This window comes from Leucoraja erinacea, chromosome 12, assembly GCF_028641065.1.
Source record: "Leucoraja erinacea ecotype New England chromosome 12, Leri_hhj_1, whole genome shotgun sequence".
Taxonomy (NCBI): Eukaryota; Metazoa; Chordata; class Chondrichthyes; order Rajiformes; family Rajidae; genus Leucoraja; species Leucoraja erinaceus.
Genome location: NC_073388.1, coordinates 2,924,928 through 2,935,001, shown reverse-complemented (window position 1 = coordinate 2,935,001; position 10,074 = coordinate 2,924,928). Strand labels below are relative to the sequence as shown.

The 10,074-nt window shown below is 42.1% G+C and overlaps 1 protein-coding gene across 2 annotated transcripts in view; it reads left to right on the top strand.

Moving 5' to 3' along the window:
* The window catches only part of pls3 (plastin 3 (T isoform)), a 72,890-nt gene that overhangs the window by 851 nt on the left and 61,965 nt on the right, over positions 1 to 10,074 (top strand). The window contains exon 1 of one of the 2 annotated variants that reach the window (XM_055643471.1): positions 147 to 275. The exons of the other annotated variant lie outside the window; for it this stretch is intronic. The gene's annotated coding sequence lies outside the window, so the exon portion shown is untranslated. Of the gene's footprint in view, positions 1 to 146; positions 276 to 10,074 lie in introns of those variants that run through there. 2 annotated transcript variants of the gene reach the window in all.

Below are 10,074 nucleotides of genomic sequence, written 5' to 3'. Positions count from 1 at the left end.
GCACGTTTTAAATGGTTTTCGTGCGTTATTTTCACATTTATTACTTCGGGATTTACGAAGGCGGTGCTTCCTGTACCTTTTTAGAATCGAGACTGGTTTGTTTTCTTACTGCAACCAATGTAATCGCCGGGTATTTAAATACGCCGTGAACTAAGCTCATAATTACAGAGGAAATGGTTGAGATTCCTAGGCTGCTCAAATTCTCAACAGCCAGTTCAAAACCCATTAGTCACAGTGCAGAGTGAGCTGAGGGTTTATCGCGCTGCGCACCATCGGTGGGTATTCACTAAAACTGCTTTGGTGTTTTGTGGGGATTTTAAGTAGTCATCGTTCGTGAAATAAACAGTTATTGATGCTGTTTATGATGCTGTCTTTGAATAGTATAGTCCGGGAAATGACTTGTTTTCTCTTAATCCTTTTGGTGCGCTAGGAATTGTTTAGTGCAGTAGGTCGGTGTCTCATTCCTTTTGTTTTGCAAACTCCTGCTTGTTGTCAGATGATTTGTAACAGGATATCCATGCAGGTTGTGCAAGGAATCCAGAGGGGGAATACAGATTTACAGCGAGAGTTGAGTGTGTCTGCAGAAAGAACACTTGTTGCAACAGGATCCAAAGGCTGTAGGGTGGTGCATGTTGTAACAATCCTGTAGATCCAAAAGAATGTTGGGTGCCACCCAGTCAACGTGCTGCATCACAGGGGGACGATAATAGTTAAATTAGTGGCAAACTTCTATTCCATTGATCCAGAGACTCGGAGTTCAAATTTAACCTCGAGTACTCGAACAGAAACCTAGAATTAATTTTAATTTCAGTGCATTGTAATTTTGCAAACCATGCCTGCTTCATTAATATTCTTGAAGCAATTAAATGTGCTTTCCTTGCCTGGTGTGGTCTTTATAAAATTATGAGAGACATAGATAGGATAGACAGAATGTTTTTTTCACCAGGAAGGGAATATCAAATATTAGAAGGTATAGGGTTAAGGGGAGAACAGCAAAGTTTAAAGGACAAGTGCAGAGCGTGTATTTTTTTTATGCAGAGGGTGGTGCATGCCTGAAACATGGTGGTTAAGGCAGCTATGGTAGTGGCATTTAAGAGACTTTTGGATAGACGCATGGAAATGCAGGGAATGGTGAGACATGCATGTAAGACTTGGTCATAGTATCATATTTGGGTCGAAGGGCCAGTTCTTGTGATGTACTGTTCTATGTTTATATGACTAGACCACTGATGTGGTTGATTTTAAACTATCTGCTTATGAGTGTGGATTGGGAAATGTCATAAAATGCTTGCATTGCTAGCGATGTCAATAAACCTTGGATAAATAACTTTGAGTGCGCTATGCATTTCAATAGAACTCTGTGTAGCTACAAGGGAAAGGGGGGGGGGGGGTTTGCTTTGCAACATCTGTATCTATGGTGAGGTTGTGGCATTTAACAGAATGTAGTATTTACATCAATAAATAGCAATTACACACTATGTTCAAAACTGGTTCAAATGCTGCTAAAACGCCCGCAATGCTGTCAACGCCCGAAACAAATCCTTTGGTGAAATCAGGAGATGTTGGAATTACATGGTAAATTGAGCAGCGTCTGTAGAGAGGGACACTGTTAATATTTTCAGTTTGACGATTGATAGGTTAAACTGTTTTACTCTTGTTATGCGGTTTGGTGTTTTCAGGATCTAATTTAGATTTCCAGTATCTCCAGGGTATTTTGGATTTTTTTTTTTTAAGTCCTTCAGTGTGCATATATTTGAAATTATTTGCCTGCATTTTCCTTTATAACGTTGACACGTTTTTCTGATGAGGAAATGGCAACTCGTTTTATGCATTTTGTTAAGGCTTTTTGACCACATACAGCTGACCATGAATGAATGCTGAGAAAATGAACTGTTGGATTTGATATGAATCAACATTTGGGTGATGAATATTATGGGAATTGCATTGTTATTAAATTTGACATCTTCGTACATATGGATACTATGCCTATAATTGTATATTGCTCGGGGATTGTGTACAGATTAGGAAGAGGATCAGGAATGGAATCTGGGGCCTCAGTGACAGTGAAGATGTGACAAGAGAATCCATTGTAATAGATGTGCTGAAGTTGGGTTACGCTAGAATGAATCTGCATAGTGACTGATCGTAGAGGAACGCAGCTGATGTGAATGGTGTAATCACGTTCAGTGCCAGCCACACAGTAAATTGTGAAGATTTCTCTGCATAGAGATACTACAGTTGTGTTATTGGGAGGAGGCTGAATGATGGAATTGTTGATCATAATTCTGAACCAGTGCACATCATGAAATTATGAGTAACTTCAACATGAAGACCATAAGCCTCTGGCATGCAAAAGCCCTTTTTCCTATATTCTTATGGCATTTATTTTTTTTTAAAAGGCATTCGGCTCATCAAATCTATACCAATCCACGCCATCGCATTTGGACACTAACATTTTATGTAATCTATTCTTCCCACATTATCATTGGTTCCGCTACCCATCTACACCAGGGACAATTTACAGTGGCCAGTTAACCTACCACTGCCATGTGTCCTTGTGATATAGGAGGAAGCCGCAGCACCGGAGGAAAACCATTAGTTCACCAGAAACATGTACAAACCTCACGTAGTTAGTACTAATGACCAAGACGGAACCCAGGTTACTGAGCTGTGAGAGGATGTTCTTCTAATGTAGAGCACTGTCGCCACTTTGTAATATATTAATAAAGTGCTAAGTGAAAGTAAGATGTGTTTTAGTACCACAAACAGCCTGAACAGTCCTCCCATAAGTTAGGGGGAGTCCTCATTTTTCCAATCCACCTTTATTGTAGACGCTGGACCTTTTCTCTGTATCTGTAACACTACAACGCTGTAACACTATATTGTGAACTCTGGTATTTTTCTTTCTGCTCTATCTGTTGAATTTGTGTATGGCTTGATTATACTTGTGTATAATATGATCCGATTTAAATGGATAGCAGCTAAACAGCTTTTTCACTGTACATTGGTACACATGGCAATAATGACCAATACCAACCGATAGTAGAACTTGGTCTGTTTTTGCATTGATATCTGATCAAAGAGATTTAAATGTGAAACTGAATCTGCATTTGAAATCTGACCCTCAGTAAACAGACATTGAAGAACTCTTTGTGACCCCATGACTTTTGAATGGTCATAATAACTTGTTGATGTAAATTCTGTCCTATTCATAAGATTTAGCTTATGCTTTGGCTTGTGTGTTTCATGTAAATTGTATTAATCATTCACTTTCATTTCTGTTAGATGGCCCAGCTTTGGCTTAGAAATTACGTAGCATCTTACATAGCGATAACATTTTCTATAGGGGGGTTGCACGAAAGGTCACTGGGTCAGAGGGCTTGACGCACGGAGCCGCTAAATCCAACTGGAGGACATCCGTCACTTCCGGTATATAATAATAATAATAATACATTTTATTTATGGACGCCTTTCAAGAGTCTCAAGGACATCTTATAAAAATTTAGCAGGTAGAGGAAAAACATGTAAGGGGAATGAAATAAATAGTAGAGACATGACTAGTACACAAATTAAAGACGGAATTCAAATCAAAACACAATATGGCAATTAATGCACAGATGAAAAGGGAGAGGGACGTGGGGCTAAGGATAGGCAGAGGTGAAGAGATGGGTCTTGAGGCTGGACTGGAAGATGGCGAGGGACACGGAATTGCGGATCAATTGGGGGAGGGAGTTCCAGAGCCTGGGAGCTGCCCTGGAGAAGGCTCTGTCCCCAAAACTGCGGAGGTTAGACTTGTGGATGGAGAGGAGACCGGCTGATGTGGATCTGAGGGGCCGTGAGGGTTGGTAGGGGGAGAGGAGGTCAGTGAGATATGGGGGGGCCAGATGGTGGAGGGCTTTGTAGGTGAGGACCAGGATTTTGTAAGTGATCCGGTGGTGGGAGATGGGAAGCCAGTGAAGTTGTTTGAGGACTGGAGTGATGTGATGCCAGGATTTGGTGTGGGTGATGAGTCGGGCGGCTGCGTTCTGGACCAGTTGGAGTCGGTTGATGTAGGTGGAGCTGATGCCAAGGAGAAGTGAGTTGCAATAGTCCAGTCGGGAGGAGATGAAGGCATGGATGAGTCTTTCAGGAGCGGGAGGTGTGAGAGAGGGTCTGAGTTTGGCGATGTTGCGGAGATGAAAGAAGGAGGTTTTAATGACATGTATATGTTATTAATGCTAGAAACGCGTACTTTCCTACCTGTTAAAAACCGACAAAATGTTGAATTTTTGCGATGAAAAAAAATTGTGGGAGTCGGGGTAAGTGTGAGAGACATGTACCCAACTTCAGAATTCCAAAAGTGAAGCGAAATTAACGTATAGAGAAGCGAGAACTGAAGGAACAACAGCAGCTAAAGTGCTTGATAAACATTGAAAATATTGGGAATTATCGCGTTTGCTCACTGCATTTCATCAAGTAAGGCATTATTTGTGTTTTTTCTTGATTCCTTTGGTATCTAAAAAATCTCAGAAGTGATAAATCTGGCTGTAAATTTTTCTTCAGATAATGCGTTTTCATTTTGTATGTAAAAACCCACGGGAACTATGGCCGATAAAAAAAAAAAAAAAAAAAGTACAGCCGGATTTATCACTTCTGAAACTTTTTAGATGCCAAAGGAATCAAGAAAAAACACCTTAGTTGATGAAATGCAGTGAGCAAACGGCAAATGTTCGCTAAGCACTCTGGCTGTTGTTGTCCCTTCAGCTTTCGCTTCTATCTACTGTCATTTCTCCTCACTTTTGGAATTCTGAAGTAGGCTAAATCTCACACGCTTATCCCGATTTCCATAATTATTTACAGCGCAAAAATTGACAATTTCAATGGGTTTTAACGGGCCTGCTACGCTGGAAACAATGGTAAGTGCCTACCTGCAGTTCATCGCGTGTAATCCATTTGGAGTAGCATAGCAACAGTACAGGTCATGGATTGTGACTCAACTGCCGTGAAACCTCCCTATTTGATGCAAAGTCTTCCTGAGTTTCTGGCAGAGTTTCATACATATGAAACAACTGTAAAAGGGCCTGTCCCACTTGGGCGTCATTTGTGCGTAATTTACGCAACATCATTTACACGTCACGATGCATGCGTCGTGATGCGCGCACGGTGACTTGGGTACACCCCTAGGATTTTGGGATGTACAAAATCTTTGCGCGCCATCTGCGTGACGTGCAAATGACGCCCAAGTGGGACATGCCCTTTAGTAACTTGAATGGTACACAGGTAGGAAATGCGGTAACAAATAGAGTTCCCACATGGACGACGATGCCTGTAGCCCCGCAACTACTGGCAAATCCATCCTGCAGGTCTCCTGTTTATGGGCTGAATGTAAGTAGCCATTCGTAAGTTTGGGAGGACCTGCAGACCAGTTTGAAGAAGGTTCCCGACCTGAAACATCACCTATCCATGTTCTCCAAGGATCCTGCCTGACCAGCTGAGACTCCAACACTGTGTCTATTTTTAAACCAGCATCTGTAGTTCCTTGTTTCTACTAGAACCTGTACATTGTTGTGTAGTGCTGATGTTTGAATTATTTTGTCAGGGCAAGACTTTCCAAGACTAGCTCATACCTGGTTTAGCACTAATTCGACCCGGTGTGTTCTGAATTTAGAAATGACAACATGAGCAGATTTATTCCAATTCTCATACACTCCATGTATGGAAATGCCACTGTGCTCGGGTCTGTAGTTTTCTGACAGAACTCATCAGAAACAAATCGATCAAATCCAAGCCCTGGCACGTGTGAAAAATTGCAAGTGTTCTTAGTTTTGTTGTTTTAGCATTCAAAAGTGGATTTTGCTGATTAGCACATGTCAGAATTATGACCACACCTTGCCCAATAACAAATAAGTACTTCATGCTTCTGCTGTCCACCTCTAGTTAACTAACATGACTTATAGACAGGGATGAAAGGGGGCCTTTGTTTAAACTCCACACACAGAACTGCATCGGTTTAAATTTGGTGCTTCAAATAATCCCTTAAGAAAACAGCCATCTCCTCCTCATGCAATCAGGCCTCGGATAATAAATGTTAATTGCAATGATTGGTTAAGTTACTGAACTGGTTGTATACGGCGTAAAATTTTAAAGTTGCTGTTTTGAGCAGTGGCCGGTATGTTCATACAAGCCTTCACCTAATTTTTCAGAGTGAGTTTTCTGTGGGTGTTTAGTCTGCTAACAAACTAATATGAATTTGTATAACACCGCCCCTTTTTAAAACACTTTCAAAATTTATAAGCAAGACAACATAGAGCTAAAGATGATTTTAGTTAGATGGTCAAATTATTTTTGATTTATTATAGGAGCCAGCATTTGACGATGGGTTGTGATCCCACAGGCTTTGAATGAAGACACATCAACTTGCTAATGTAATTTCTTACAGAATATTTGTAAGATTTAGCTCCTGCTTTGGCTTGGTTGTTGGATGAAGATTAAATATTTGTATTAAATGGCTCATTTTGGCTTAGAAGTCCCTTACCAGGTTAGATAACAATAAAATGTTCAGTTTTGTGGCAGGTCTTCACCAGGTTAAAGCAGAGTTTGTTGACGAGAACTGTTTGCATGCTGAATGGTTCACAAGTATGATGTGTGGCCGAAAACAAGAGTTCCCACATAGCAGAGATGCCTGCAGCCCCGTAGTAGCTGGCAAATCCCTCCCTGCCAGTATAGGTGGGTGCTTTTGGGCTTTAAACATTGGAGTGGAAGCTAGAGAGGCCGTGAATGTTCCAATGCATGGTACTGAAAGCATGGCAGGGTGAGGTGAAAAGGGTTGTTCAAGGCCATGATCTTAAAATCGAAAATGTAAAACTGTTTGAATATAGCACAGCCCTACCAACAGCAACATGACCAGATCATGTAGAACAAAGAATGCTGGAGTAACTCAGTGGGTAACTCAGGCAACATCTCTTGAGGAATAGAGAGGTGATTTCAGGGCGGGACCCTTCTTCAGATGCAACTCAACTGGTTGAGTTTCAGCAGCACTTTGTGTTCTATGTAAGATTCCAGCACCTGCAGTTCCTTGTGTGTACTGTGACCGGATGATCCTTAGTTGAGGGATTAGTATTAGTCAGGTACTCATAATAACACCCGAGTTGTTTTGTGCCCAGCATAAAAGTGAAACTTCCTTGGTATTGCGCTGAAGTATGAACTTGCATTTTTGAGCTCAAGTTCCCTGTGTAGGACCTGAACCCATATTCTTGATTTGGGGTGTGCGTGCAGTGACAGATTCAAGTTTCAAAGATAGCACTGATACAGTATTTTGCAAAGTTGAGACAGTCTCCATTTTCTGCTGAAGCTCTTCTGGAATAGTATTAAAATAGTTCTTACTTGATTGTGCATGGGTTGTTATTGGCTGAGTGTTCTTCTTGCTGTCACCTTCTTGCAGGAGGTACAGAAGTCTGAAGTTGCACACAACCAGTTACAGGAACAACTACTTTCCTACAATTATCGGGGTGGCACAGTGGTAGTAGAGTTGCTGCCTTACACAGTCAATACCCAGGTGCAATCCTGACTATGGGTGATGCAATACGGAGTTTATACGTTCTCCCTACGACCACTTGGGTTTCCTGCCATACTCCAAAGACATACAGGTTTGTAAATTAATTGGCTTGGTAAAAGTTGGAAATTGTCCCTAGTGTGTAAGATTGTGCTTGTGATCGCTGGTCAGCGTGGACTCAGTGGGCTGAAGGTCCTGTTTCCACATTGTACCTCTAAAGTCTAAACTATCAAGTTCTTGAACTGATCTGTGCAACCCTTCTCCTACTTTAGCAATTAAACTGCAGACTACATCTTGCATGACCATGGACTTGTTTTAATGATTATTTTACACTGTCTTGTTATTGCAGTCTTTTTTCTTTTTACTATCTTGCAGATGTGTATATAATTTATATATGATGTTTATGTGTGTTGTCCAAGTCTGTGTCTGCAATGCTGCTGCTGCAAGCAGGATTTTCTATTGTACCTGTACATCGTACTTCTGCATATGACAATAAATGTGACTCAACTTAACCTGAGGATGCGATCATGCTCAGCTTTGTGAGGGCTGTGTGAACAAATAAAAGAAATTTATATGTTAAAACATTTACACCAAGTACTTTGGGAGAGTACTTGCTGTTGCAATCTTAGAAACATGATAATAAGTCACAAATACTACCGTGAAATGGCCAGATAATTGAGTGAGAAATGTTTTCCAGTGTCTGCAATTCCTTCTTAAACATAATTGAGTGCTGTTAGTTTGTGCTGCAGGAGAGAATATTCCTTTGAAATCTTATGTTCATTTAAAAGCATCTTGCTTTATTTGTCAGATCTAAAAGATGCCACGTGTGCAAGATCACGAAACCTGCACTTGTGCACTGGCATTCAGTGCAGAAATCTTTTGAATTCAGAAGCCTGAAGTTGCACACTATCAGTTTCAGGAACAACTACTTTCCTACAACTATGATTCAATGGTGCTTTGTTGTCACATTAGCGAAGTGCAAATGCACAATTAAATTATTTTCTTACAACCAGTCCAGTTGAGTATTGCCATACCATCCCTGATTAGCAATTGTACAGAAATAGTCTAATGCGACCATTTATAAAGGGCTCAGTGTTTTGGAGCCATTTTCCAAGTCCCGTCCACGCTCCAGTTATGTGCAGTGCCTTTTCCAGGCAAGCCCCAGGCTGCTCTGGGCCTCTAGCCATCACCTTCCCTTGGTCGACCAGCCATCGATGTCCTCTCTTCCCCCCCCCCCCCCCCCCCCCCCCCCCCCCAACTCCCACCCACACACGTGAATGCTGGAGAAACTCAGCGGATGCAGCAGCATCTACGGAACGAAGGAAATAGACAACGTTTCAGCCCCGCTGCACCCGCTGCACCCACTGAGTTTCTCCAGCATTCACGTGTGTGGGTGGGAGTTGGGGGGGGAGAGAGACATAAGGCAGCCTGAAGAATGGGTCGCCTGTCCATTTCCCTCCGTAGATGCTGCCTGGCCCGCGGAGTTCATCCATTCATGCCTGTGTGAGAGGGAGGGAGGGAGAGAGAGAGAGGCACACACAAGGTGAATGTGAAATCTCACCTGCCTGTTTCAGTGACAGAGACACCCACCGCCACTAAATGAAGACACCCCCATCTGTCTCCCCCTTTTCTCCCTCGACTCCCCCACCCTTCCCTCCCAACTCCAGTCCCGTTCCAAGTTCGGTCTGTGAAACGCAACACGCCAGCCCCGACAACCAGCCCGGTGGTCAGTCCTTTGAAGATAGACACCAGTTGCTTGGAGCAACTCAGCGGGACAGGCAGCATCTCTGGAGAGAAGGAACGGGTTGCGTTTCGGGTCGAGAGCCTTCTTCAGACTGAAAGTTTCACCTCTCAGTAGATCATAAAATAACACAATCATCACAGTCAATGTGAGACACAGTCTTTATTCATATTTGACAAAATAAAAAGACGACTTCTTGCACATATTGAGAGAAGGTGCATCACACCAAACAACATTTGTCTAAAAAAACACAGATTATTCTTCAGCTCATTAAAGAGCTCGGGTGAAAAAAACCAATATAGTGTGTGACAACAAAGTAACATCATTTGTGCCACGTGATTAACTACACTACAGTCCACGATGTTCATTCACGATTAACGGGAAAGATCGGGAGACGGACAAGTCACTTGCAAAAATGACAGAATTGCAGAGTACCGTGGGAACTCTTTATCTACCTCCCGCTATATCGTGCGGAACTCTTACTGGACCACGACCACTTCACTCGGGTGACGTCTTGCATCAGGTCGCACCGTGAGATCTAGCCATAAAGCCTCTCCCTCCTGAACCATTTCAGTTGTAAATTTACAGACCTGCTCTCTTCTGTGATGCGGAAAGTGTGAAACTTCATACACCGAATGTATGCTGTTTCACACTTGCTTTTTATTCTTTTATTCTGTTCGAAATAAATAATTAAATAAATAAATAGACAGACAGATGGATAAAGAATTAGTCCACGCTTGTACAGGTCCCAGCTGTCCGGGACCTTTCAGAATCACACTTTATTCGCTAACTATGTTTTGCA